A 14,234-nucleotide genomic window follows, 5' to 3' on the forward strand; every position below is an offset into this window, starting at 1 on the left:
ATCAGGGACCTAGGGACACAAGTGGACAGTAACCTGTTGTGTGACACTCACATTGCCAATGTGGCTATGAAGACTGTCTACATTGGACACCGTATCATGAAAGGATTCACATCTACGTCAACAGAGGTCATTGTGCCCCTATACTGTTCTCTTATCACACCCATAATCTAGTACAATGCCTCATATGGGATGTACCTTACCTGACACCTGCAGCAGTTAGAAAGACCTCAAAGGTACCTCACCAAGAGGATAAAGTGTCTCAAATATATGTCATATGCTGCCTGGCTGTAGACACCCCAGCTGAATGCAGTCACATACTGCCTACTCAGAGGCATTGCATGCCTGTTGTACAAGGCCATGCCCAACACAGGAGTAATGGACATGCTCCACCCCAGAAAACTCAAAGCCATTGGAGCTGTGAGTGAGAGATGTCAACCTCAACACATAATGAAATAGGATGTGCTGGAGGGACAGATACATAATCCAGAGGCTCCCCACACCCTGGACCAGAATCCCACACCATGTTAGGCAGAGCCCCACACTGACACTCTTCAACAGGAATCTTGCCAAGTGGATGGATGATTGTAGAGTTACACTGGGGGTCTTCACTGTGTCATGTCCAGACAGAGGCACAGCAAAGCAAATCATAAATGGCCATAATATTCACATAGCAAGGGGTGGCGAAAGCCACACACACTCTGGCTAGGCTAACAAATGCCCTAGGGTGGATAGCCTAGTATGAACCTATGAACCTATGAAGATACAAATTGTACAGGACACTAAGGATAATCCCAAGGCTTTCACAACTGATGGTAGGAACCGTGTTGGGAATTCACAGATATGCTCTGAATCACACAAATATCACAAACAACATACCAAACACACACACATATTGCCAACATACATCCTGACAGGTGCAGTGCAAACCCCCCCCCCCGAATGCAAAATATCTATCCCAGCAGACTGCTGACCCCTGACATTGCAGATGCTGACAGCCAGCATCTACAAAGCAAAACACACAGCAGCAATGGTATGAGATGGTGTCCTGGGCTGAGTCCAACATGGACTCCAAGACAAATGGAACGCCAAATCACACTACTGCTCAATGTCAGCCTTACCACAGGATATGTACCCAAAGAGCAGTGTACAACAACAGTGGTCCTTCTCAACAAAGGTGTTGCCTGAATGGATACTGAAAACTACCACCTCAGAATCCTGAGAAGCTCGGTCTGCACAGCTATGGAAAGGATCAGCATGTACCGCAGACAAAGATATTGGGGACCTACTGACACCGGACCCTACCCAGTGTGGCTTTAAGTGCAGATCCTGCCCCTAAACATGTTTGACTCAATTGAAACAGTCATTAAGGTCATTGATGAGGGCAATGTGGTCCACACAGCGTAGCTGGACCTTGCAAAGGCTTCTATACAATACCCTACATGTTCATTATAGATATGCTCACGAGCTTAAATATAAACCCCTATGTCAGTAGAGGGGTTGCAAACCAGACCAAGGACAGGTCAGACATGCTGCAGCCATGTCAGACTACAAACCAGATATAACTGGCATCCCACAAGGCTTGGTCCTGGGATCTCCCTCGTCTGGTATATATGTCCCATAGGTACAGGCCAACATGGAAGGACTGTGTCTGAACATGTGTGCAGAGGACTACAAACTGCTCACCATATATGATCCACCAGCTGACACAAGCATCCCACAAAAGGGCCACATAGAAACAGACAAATGGTGCCATAGCCATGTCAGCAAGCTAATTGCAGAAAAGTGTATAGTCAACCCCCGTGGATATACAGTAAGTGCCCACCAATTACCACATAGGTGTTAACCCATTACGTACTTAACATGTAATGAGAGACCTGGGGACACAAGGTGACAGATATCCTGCATTGGACAAACATGTGCTGTAGTGTTTACAGAAACATACCATATACCCAACTAATCATGAAGGTTGTCAGATCTAGATAAGGGGAGGTCATTGTGGCTCTGCAGTCATCCTTCATCAGCGTTACAATTGACTACAATAGCCCCTGTGGGATGTACCTCAGCAGACACCTCCATCAACTGTAAAGTCCCCAACAGTACCTCACCAGGAGTATCAAAGAGCTTGCCCAGATGCCATGTGTTGCCTGATTAAACAAACTGCAGCTACACACACTGCCATACTGCCCACCCAGAGGCAAGCTGTGCCTGATGTATAAAGCCATGTCCAAGCTGGTATCAATAAACATGCTGCACCTTGTGCAATCTGAATGGCAGTGAGCTATGCACATGAGAGACCTGAACCCCAGCACTGACTTACATAGGACAAGCTGTACTGCATGATCCATAACACAGAAGTCACCCCCACCAATGAGTAAACTCCCAGTACAGGCTACCCATAGAGTCACTTATCGATTCTCCTCAAGAGGAATCTTGATGAGTGGATGGGAGATGGTAGCTTTATCCTGGGTATCACTGTCATGTCACAGGTAGACAGAGGCACAGCATACTAACCATGACATATGTCATGGCAAACTCCACTTACAATGTGTGTCGAAGGACAAACACACTCTCCGACTAGCATTAGAAATGGCCTAGGGCACATCGCTAGTGTTTGCAAATGTTCACCTATGTTGTGGAATACACTACCAATGTTGGACAAGCCTGGTTTAAGTAGTTCATATCTGAACATAATGCAACATGGTCAGATGAGCACAACTGGCCCCTAACCAGGCTGTTGTGCTCACTATGGAAATGTAAAGCAGTGATAGGACTAAAGCCCAGGATACTGTCCACCACAGTCAAAGTACTGAACCAGTACACTATACAGTACTACAGTGTTAGGTCAGTGTGAAAGGATGTTGACAACTGTATGCAAACCCTGCAGGCACAGTATAATCCTGTTGTGTTCACACACAAAGCAGTTGTACAGTAACTACACAACATGACACACAACACACAACCATGAACGGGAGATATTTGTTGAAGTTCACACTCATCCACAAATGTGGTGGGCTGCAGAGTTCAACATATGGAAAGCTCACACTGGGCATGCTCACACACTTTTTTGATAAATGAGACATATGTCCGACAACATGCCATGGGAAGGCTGAACTGGGCATGCTCACACACTTAGGCCAAATCTCAGTTTAGCAGTTGGCCACACATCTGGTATTTTTACGTGTTATTCCAGGAACCAACCACATTACAGCAGTCTGCCCAGTGCACACAGTTAAATGACTAGAGAGACATACGTGATATAGTGGATCCCTCCCATATGCAAACATCTTCCACAGATGCACAAGTTGTTCATACAAACAGGGAATGCTATGGCAATAAAGACGTGCAAACAGTCTATCAGCAACAAATAATGTGCATTTGACAATTAAACATATGGATGTAGAGGTCAACACTAGGCTGTTTGCCCTAGGGAATGACAGCTTAGCCAGAGTGTGCTTGGCGTCTGCCTCCCCACAGGATGCACATTCCCCTTTCTAAACACCGATGATGTCAGCACCCTATAAGTACAGCAGGAGAAGGGAAACCTCCCAGTAATGCGAATAGCGCGCTCTGCTAATGCGTCCATCTCAAGTGTCATAACATAGTTAGGTAGGGGTTTGAATCCTGCAAATGCTCAGTGTGTGTGTGTGTGTGGGTGTGTGTGAGTGGGGTTGGTGTGTGTGCAAGTCTGTGGGAGGGAAATGTCCCTTTTGGCAACTGGAAAAACACACTACAGGATGCACATTCCCCTTTCTAAACACTGATGATGTCAGCACCCTATAAGTACAGCAGGAGAAGGGAAACCTCCCAGTAATGCAAATAGCGCGCTCTGCTAATGCGTCCGTCTCAAGTGTCATAACATAGTTAGGTAGGGGTTTGAATTCTGTAAATGGCAAGTGTGTGTGTTTGGCTGAGGGGGGTTAGTGTGTGTGCAATTGTGTGTGAGGGAAATGTCCCTTTTGGCAACTAGGAGAACATACAGGATGCACATTCCCCTTTCTAAACACTGATGATGTCAGCACCCTATAAGTACAGCAGGAGAAGGGAAACCTCCCAGTAATGCGAATAGCGCGCTCTGCTAATGCGTCCGTCTTGAGTGTCATAACATAGTTAGGTAGGGGTTTGAATCCTGCAAATGCTCAGTGTGTGTGTGGGTGTGTGCGAGTGGGGTTGGTGTGTGTGCAAGTCTGTGTGAGGGAAATGTCCCTTTTGGCAACTGGGAAAACACAATACAGGATGCACATTCCCCTTTCTAAACACTGATGATGTCAGCACCCTACAAGTACAGCAAGAGAAGGTATGTGGCATGGACAATGACTGAGTCATATGTGTCCATGCCTCTGACTGACCTGTATGCTTGTGTTATGTGGTGGACCATAGTGCCCCACAGGCATATAACTGTGACCTTCACCTTGTCCAGCCTGGTGAGCGTGACCACACTGTACCGGACAATAAAGGTATCTAACACAACTGTGGCAGGTGTGTTGTCTAGCCGTACAGGCTGTGACTGGCACACAGGATTTGTGTGCTATGTGTTATGTGTGATGTGTTCAGGCATAACGTGTGCCTGTGTGCCAGCTGCAGAGGTGTGTGCCGCTCAGGCAGGATGCTATTCTAAGGCTCCACGAATGGCCCAGTGTGTTCACATGCTTGTATTGCTGTCAGTGTAGGTCTAAATCAGACTGGTATTGTAGTCACTGTAGTATTGCATGCCACCTGACAGGTTATGCCAGTACTGGGTTCAGAGTGCTTAGTCCCCAGTTTGGCTATGTGGTTCCATCTCATACATGTGTTGTACGTCCATGTGTAGGGGAGAGGGTTGACTGTGTACATGTGGCAGCTGTGACATTGCCACATGACCCACATATTCCACAACTGTAGCATAGAGGTGACTGACAACTGACCTTTGAACATGCTACCATAGTATTGTGATTGCCATGGTGATTAACAGCACATAGGTCCAATGGGGAACAAGGTACATAGGTTCATAGGTTCATAGCGTCATACTAGGCAATCTGCCCTAGGGCATTTAAGAACCTAGCCAGAATGTGTTTGGTTGTCGCCATCCATTGTAAATATATCTTGCCATGCCCTTTTCCGAGGTTAGTATACTGTGCCTCTGTCTAACAGTGACACAGAAGTGATACCCGGGGTAAACCTACAATGTCCCATCCACTCATCAAGATTCCTCTTGAAGGGAGTCAATGAGGGACTCTGCCTAACCTGGACTGGGATTTTATTCCAGAGTGAAGTGAGCCTCTGGGTTATGAATCTGTCCCTCCAGCATGTCCTATTTATTTCAGTGCTGAGGCTCAGGTCTCTCAAGCGTGTATCCCGATGGGATTTGGATATTCTCAGGTGCATGCCCATTAATTCCGGGTTCGACATGGTGTTATACATTAGGCACAGATCGCCTCTGAACAGGCGGTATGCCACTGAGTAGAGCTGGGGTTTATTTAACTGGTCAGCATATGGCATCTGTTTGAGCCCTTTGATTCTCTTGGTGAGGTACTTGTGGGGTCTTTCCAGTTGCTGCAGGTGTCTGGTACGGTACATCCCGACAGGGGGATTGTACTCAATTATGGGCCTGATGAGGGATGAGTAAAGAGGCACGATGTCCTCTCCTGATGTAGATGTGAATCCCTTCATGATGGGGTGGGCTATATACAATGTCTTTCTAACCACTTTGGCCACGTGGTTGTCAAATGAGAGATTGCTATCAACTTGGGTCCCCAGGTCCCTAATTACTTCTTCTGTACGTAATGGAGTACCACCTATGTGGTACTTTGTGGGCACTTTGTTTTGTCAAAGGGATGACTATACACACTTTTGCATTCAGCTGGAGGCCATGGCTCTGGCACAAGTTGTCTGTTTCTATGATGCCCTTTGGAAGATGCTTGTGTCGGCTGGAGAGTCGATTATGGCGGCCAGTTTGCAGTCATCTGCATATTTGGTCAGCCACAGTCCTTCCGTGTTGGCCTGTACCTCCGATAAATATATACCAAACAAGAGAGGTCCCAGGACTGAGCCTTGTGGGACACCACTCGTAACTGGTTTGGAGTCTGGCATGGCTCCAGCAATTCTAACCATGTGGGTTCTGTCCTTGAGCCAGTGTGCAATCCATCTAGTGACATAGGGGCTTATATTTAAGCTGGTGAGCTTCTCTAGAATGCCCGAGTGGGGTATTGTTTTGAAGGCTTTTGTGAGGTCCAGGTAGGCTGTGTGAACCACCTTCCCCTCGTCAATGGCCTTGGTGACTGTTTCGAAGAAATCAACCAGGTTTGAGGGGCAGGATCTGCCCTTAACAAAGCCAAACTGGGTATGAACCAGTGTCTGTAGGTCCGCAATATCTATATTTATGTGGTCCATGATGATCCTTTCCATAGCTCTGCAGACCAAGCTAGTGTGGCTTATGGGGTGATAGTGTCCAGGATCCTTTGAGGCAACACCTTTCTGTAGAGGGACCACTGTTGCTGTACGCCACACTTTGGACACATATCCTGTAGTAAGGCTGGGATTGAACAGTAGGTTTATGTTTGGTTGTAGCACGTCTTGGAGGTCATGTAGGACACAGCCCGGGACACTGTCTCATCCCATTGATGCAGTGTGTATTGCTTTGGAGAGGGTGGCTCTTACCTGAGCATCTGAGATGTCAGGGGGGCAGCACTCTGCTGGGATACATATTTGCCCTTTCAGTGTGGAGGGGGGTGAGAAGTTTGCACTGAACCTGTCAGCTAGAATGCTGGCAATGTCTGTGGGTTTGGTGTTTCTATTGACATTTTGGACTACCTCTGAGCATATCTGGGAATTACCACCCAGGTTCCTAACATAACTAAAAAAAGCCTTGTGATTATCCTTAGTGTCCTGTGCAATTTCTCTCAAAGCTGGCCTTAGACAATCTTATGAGTGCCTGTAGTTATTTGCTAATACTGATCAGTGATGCCTTCCCTATTTGGGAATTTGCTGCATCATTTAGTAGCTTCCTCCTTCTATTGTGTAGTTTGTTTATGGCTGGGGTCCACCAGACAGGACGTCTGCCTTTGGAGGACTGGGTCTTGGTTTTATTCGGGATCACATGATCCATGCATTCCTGAAGGTGTCCATAGAATGCGTTTATAGAAGAATCTGCGGTCTGGTCTGTAGTTTCCACAGGCCCGGGGGCTTTGAAGGTTTCCACCTCAGTTTTGAGGAGTGTGAATTTGCTTTAGAGAAGTTGTTCACTGTGGTGTTCTGGGAAGGGGGTGGGGTCGGGATGTGAATATCCAGTGAGATTAGTTTATGGTCCGATCTTACCAGTGAGGGATACACTTCTGGTCTGGAGCATAGAGTCCCCATGTTGGTGATGACCAGGTCCAGTATGTTTCCCCTTCTTGTGGGAGTGGTAACAAGTTGTTCCATAGCATTTGAGCTCATATATTCTAGGAATCTTTGGCCTAGGGTGTTGGAGCTAGAGTCATGCTCCCAGTCCATGTTTGGGTAGTTGACGTCGCCCAATATAATGGTGTTTGGAGAGACCTTCATATTTCCACTGTTCACAGGATGGCCGAGTGTAGTTCTTGGGTTTGGGAAGGTGGTCTGTAGCAGGCTATAACCTGGAAGGCAGTTTCACCCATTGTTAGTTGTACATGGATAGTCTCTGATACTTGGTGCTTTGCCACCAACCTGGAGGTGTGGGTATCTTTGATGAATATCAATACTCCCCCTCCATTTGTGGTTCATTCCAAGTTTTGGGGCTGAAAAGCATGGTATGAGGTTAAACCTGGTAGTGCTGGTGTGCTCTCAGTAGCCCTGAACCAGGCATCTGTTACTGCACAGATATCGATGTTCTCCATGCCAAGGAGAGTTTCGGGTGCATGCATCTTGAGGTTTAGACTTCTGGCATTGGGTAGCATTACTCTTAGTTTCTTATCCCTTGTGATACCTATGAAGGTGGGTTTGTCATTTGAGCCTTGCCTAACATAGGCACTATGGGGGTAGCAAGAGCCTTTGCCAATATCTGAAAGCCCAGGGGTGACAGGTGCAGGCCGTCCCTAGCGAAGCAGGTGGTTCAACAGAAGATGAATATGTGAGGGTGTAGTGCCTGTGATTAGTTAGCAGTAGCATATATGACTGCTCACGTGGACACATGCCAGGTAAGTCATATGCAATGTGTCACAGGCAACGTACATGTGAACAGGACAAACAGTGACATTGTCAAGTGAGACATGGACATACATATAGTAAGCTATGCAGATGGCACTAGGAGTCCACAGAAGCTCTGTAACTATGCATTGCAGGTGGGATCAGTATTCCAGGGTAATTGCAAGCAAACATGCATGCAAACAATGCTACAGTAAGCAGGGCTGCATGTAGTCCATTGTACAACAAACAAGCTGTACCACTTCCAGTAGGTAACACTGCAAATATGCAGGCACTATGCACATGTACATGGAAATACACGGGTCAGATGGCTAGAGTCCAGTCTCAGCGCACACAAGTGTACAGACCATGTACTGTCAGGATGTACAATAACTGGATGGAAACCCATGTGCTCATACCTGCATTAATACACATGTCAAATAACAGACACTGAGCTTTCACTCAGTGGTTCCATACTTAGTAGGATGTATGCTACCTGGCCTGCCACCACAGTATCCCTGACATATATAGGGACTCTCCCTCCTGTGACAGTTAGTTTTGTGTGTTGGGGCTATCTAGCATGGTATGAGATGTGAGCTTGCAGTGCTAGGGTGCTCCTGTGTGTCCTGTACCAGTCGTGTAGTACTGCACACATATCAACATCCTCAAACATCCACATTGCAGAGTCCAGTGTGGGCAACATGCCACTTGCAGTTTACATGTCCATCATTGTGTATTACTAAATTCATTACCTTATCCCCTGTGCTACCTATGTATGTAGCCTTCTGTTGACATCCTTACCACCAGTATGCCAACATGTGCAGATGATACACTATGGTACTTACCATGGGTGTAGACAACAGTACATGACAATCACACTTACTGCATCAGGCATGCTGTGATATACCCACAATTAATTCAGCACACAGTACTGTTAACAACATGATACTATTACTACACGTCTATGTGGTCACCCTGTGCATCAGCAACATGTTAACCTGTACCTGCACAGTTATTACAGATTGCAGGAGGTGGCACAGTTTCATCATATGCACAGGGTGTGAACTTGGTATGCCTGAGTCAGCCACCGATACCACCGATTGACATGTATGTGTATGTGTGTTGGTGAGGGACAGCAGTACAAGGTGGGGCAATGTTGATGCAGTGTGTGCGTGTATGCGGTAGCCCTAGGTGTTGTCAATTCGCATGTGTGTATGGATGCACACAGTTCCACCTCATGGCTGCCATATACTGGTGTTTGTGGACAGCCACAGACTGTACCTGCCAGGTCATACAGATCAGTGTCTCTGGCCATGGACACGGTACCTGTGCCTTGCATGGGTGCTACGGACCGTGGGTACTGTCATCAGAAGCAGTTGTTCATTGACTGGACACAGATCCCTGTCGGGCCTGGCCAGAGCCACGTGCACGTGGTCTCCTGGGGTGGTCTGATGACAGCAAAGACCCAGCATTGCTGGGGCTGCTGCTGGCATTATGGGGGCGGCCGTGGCCCTGTTGTCGTCCGCGACAACTGCCAGCTGCTGCTGTTGCTGGCATACGCCCACGTCGACGCCTCAACCGTCCACCATCACCCTGGCTCATGGACATGTAGTTGTGGAACCGGTCTAATATGTCCCTACAACGTCTGTCTATGACATCGGTGAAATTACGGATGGCAGCCGCAATGTCACGCATACTGTCAGTCATGGCTGTGCGACATGCTGTCAAGCTCCCTCAGACCCTGTCTGGTGTACTGTTCCATACGTGACTGTGCCTGCATGACAGCCCGAAACATAGCTGAGGTTGTAAGACCTCTGTGGGCATGTCTGACAGGGGCAGTACGCCCACAGATGCTCCGAGAACCCCTGGACATCTGTCTGTGTGGTACCATCTCTGGGCCATGCCCATGGCTGCTGTGTGGGGAGGCATGTGCCACAGATACCACATTACCCTGGTCAATGCCCACTGTATGCTGTCCATCACCTAGGGACATTGGTGACAAAGGGTGTATTGGCAGGATAACTGTGCACATTGATGGGGTCGTCAGCTGTGTACTGTCAATCGGCTGACCAATGGCGGACCCTGGCATACCTTCCTGTGCCATTACAGATGTCATCATTATCAGTACCCATGGCACCTGATTCAGGTTCCCTGCTACATGACACCAGAGCAGCACCAGAACCTGTGGGAAGGAAACAGGAAACACAGTTTACAATGTCTACACATTACCAGTGATGCACACATCCACACATGCACGTGTCCAGACATGCACACATGCACAGGTGCACACATGCACACGTACACACAGTTGCACACAATTGTACACTACTCAGTATGCATGATAGCAACACACACACCTACATGCATAAAAAGAGCACTACTAAGTGAGCCTAATAGTACTATTACTATCAAGACTATTACAGATATTGTTAATACACACTCACCAGCATGGATAGGCTGCATTGCTGTTACACCGGAGGGACCTGCAGACATGAAGAAACTAATGTCAGTGGGCACAACTGTGCCACTGTTACTGAGCATGATACAGGTCAGTAGTACAACAGTTGCCTTTCACAGGTCAGCTGCTAATATTGAGGATATCACACTTGCACATTAAATACTATGGTGACAGCTACAAACCAAGGACACACCTCACACATGCATTAACTACCAGTGTACACAACAGTCAACTATACATATGGCATATTACCTGCACGCTCACTGTCTTGCTGCTGCATGGCTCCAGCCTCCATCATAATGCATGTCTGCTGCTGTTGTTGCTGGCGGACTGGAGCCACTACACTCATGAGTAGTCCCTCCAGTCTGGTGAGTGGGGGATGTGTAGCCACCCCACCACCTGTGGCGACCTGTTGCCTGTGGATATCCGACGCACGCTGATGGACATTTCTGATTAAATCACTGCAGTGATGTCGTACCTGCTCATATGTCCTATTATGCGTGCCTATGTCATTTACCCAACGGACCAGGTCTTGCCAAAGTGCAGCCCTCTCCTGCTGATTCTGGCTGGTGCGGGAAAAGCGTATTGCATAATCCCGCACCAGGCTCTGGTGTATCTCCTCATCCTCAGCTGTGGAGTAAGCAGGATTTCGCGGGTGAGCCATGTACCTGAAACAGAAAATAACCTGATATCAGCAATATATGTCAGCAGAATTTGGCACACATGCTACTCGACTGTTATGATACAACATATCTCACATATATAGCATCTGTCTGTCCATTGGTGGATACACATGTAAATGGCCAGGTATCAGTGCTCAGCCAGCAACTGTGCAACAGTACCTGGCACACTCATTACGATATACTACCAAACCCCAGCAGTCAGAACACTGATTCAGGTCCAGAGCACCTCCTCACACTGGGGGTTTGTATCTAGGTACTGTATGGCCTACATCATCAACTACTGTGAGCTGACAACACACTAATTGCCCTGGATATACATATCCCACCTCCACCACCAGCACAAACGACTATAGTGAATAACAATGCAGATGCAAACTTTACACTTTGTAACAGTGACATGGTATCCTTTCAGCCCATTGGGCCAGTGGCAGATACAACCCACAATGCTGACCCCTACGCAAATGCTTTCTACAGACATCTCCGAGAATGCATGGATCATGCAATCCCATATATGTGCAAGACACTCTCCACAAAGGGACAGCATCCTGCCTGGTGGACCCCAGCCATAGACAGATTGTATTACAAAAGATGGAAGCTACTGCAAGACAGAGCATAATTCCATTAAGGGAAGGCATGTCTGAGCAGCACTAGTAAGGATCTATTTTCCATCATACAAACATCCATGGGCAACTTTGAGAGGGAAATCAAGAGGGACACTACAGATAACCAGAAGGCCTTCTTCAGTTATGTTAGCAACCTGGTCAGAATCCATCCTCTATGCCCATAGTTAGTACACAACAAATATTTCACTGAAACCACAGATATTGACAGCATTGTGGCAGACAGGTTCAGTGCAGGTGTCACCCCACCCTCTCCCCCTAAATAAGACATAGTTATCCCAGCTGACTGTAACCTCCCTGTCATCACAGATGTCCAGGTGAGAGCCGCCCTCATGAAAGCAGAATACACAACATGACTGGGACCTGATGGTATCCCCAGTTGCATGCTACATAAACTCTGACAGAAGCTAAACATACATATAGAAGTGCTATGTAACACTAGCCTGATGACAGGATATGTACCTGTACACTGGTGCACAGCAGCAGTGGTTCCACTCCATGAAGGAGGCACCTCAACATACCAATACAATACAACACAATACATTACATTACAATAAATACTATACAATATGCTATTGCCCCTGGGAGTACAGCAGCATACTGTTCTGCTACCCTGACCATTGTGACACATGTGGTGTGATGGTACCTGCTGCTGTCACACAGTTACACAGGGTGACTCATATGGCATATTACCTATCTGACTAACATTCAGCAGGGGTATGTGTGACATGTACTCATGGGGAGTCTTGCTTCTTAACACTGTGTGGTTTATTGCAGGGTATGTCTTATCTGTGGGTAGGAACCTTTACCTACACATGTGCTCTCTATTGCAGTGGCATGGACGACACACAACAGTCATTTAGATTGTGGATGGTGTGAGGGGTTACTATGGTTGTTGGACAGCTGTCATGGGTGTGACTTACGTATGTAAATCCGGGAGTGGTAACCTCTATGTGGGTAGTATGTGTGTACCCTGTGGTGTTGTCAGTCACTGTGCATTGGTAATGTGTTTGAGTGCATTGTCACAGTGTTGTACATGTCACTGTGTCCTTCTCCATATCTGTAGCTGTCATGTGAGGTCCATACCATGGCATCCATTATGTGGTGTGGAGGGGTACACCGACCTACATTTCCATAGCTGACACACCATGTCTGCTGACACATACCATGTGCAGGTATCCCAGGAATAGTGTGCCAGTGTGAATATCATTGGGGGCACTATTGTACACATTTATGACCCTGTTCACCCCTGACACATGCAGTGGTGGGCAGCCAATCACATACCTGGTGGTTACTGGTGTAGGTGATTTGAAATGGGGTATGGTACTCCGGTTTTGACACTGGTGTTCACTCCATGCCTTTGTCACCAGGCACCTGTTGCAATACATCTGTACACATGTGCCTCACTCAGAATATATATACATCTCTCTCTCTCTCTCTCTATATATATATATATATATATATATATATATATATATATATATATATATATATATATATATATATATATATATATATATATATATATATATATATATATATATATATATATATATAGATATATAGATATATAGATATATATATGTATATAGATATATCTATATGTATACATATATATGTCTGTATACATATACACATATATATATATTGACGTACATATATTGCTATAGATATGGAGAGGGGGAGACACAGGGGGTGAGGGTGACAGAGGGGGTGGGACAGGGGGTGTTGGGGTCGTCATATACAGTCATACCTGTAGATAGTCAGATCAGTCTGTCTATGTATATGTATCTACATATATCTATATCTGTATGTGTGCATTACATATATATGTTTGTACATATTCTATCTACATTTGTCTATGTATTCCTACATCTCTATGTATGTATACATATATGCATATATATATATATATATATATATATATATATATATATATATATATATATATATATACATACATACATATTTTGACAAACATACATATCCATATGACAGGTATATCAACATGTTTGTCTACCATACTGTATACACACACTAACATACTGCTAAACATACATAACTGTGAAACCTACTTTGTACATTGCACTACAACCTACAGTCAACCTACATTGATATGTGCACATAGATGCTCTCACATACAAATGTATGTACAGCCTTCACTGATAGTTGCTGTATGTCCCCTGCCCTTTACACATCTTCATATACATATGGATACAGACCAATGACACATATGGAGGGTTCACAGTATGTAGACCTTTATAGTATTACTTTACATTACCTGTGTTTGTCACAGCTGCTTGTGTTGCCGTCTGGTTTTCTGTCCTGCTGCTCCACTTGCCAGTTGTCAGCTTTCAG

This window comes from Protopterus annectens, chromosome 6.part0 (genome assembly GCF_019279795.1).
Source record: "Protopterus annectens isolate FY-2018-M chromosome 6.part0, PAN1.0, whole genome shotgun sequence".
Taxonomy (NCBI): Eukaryota; Metazoa; Chordata; order Ceratodontiformes; family Protopteridae; genus Protopterus; species Protopterus annectens.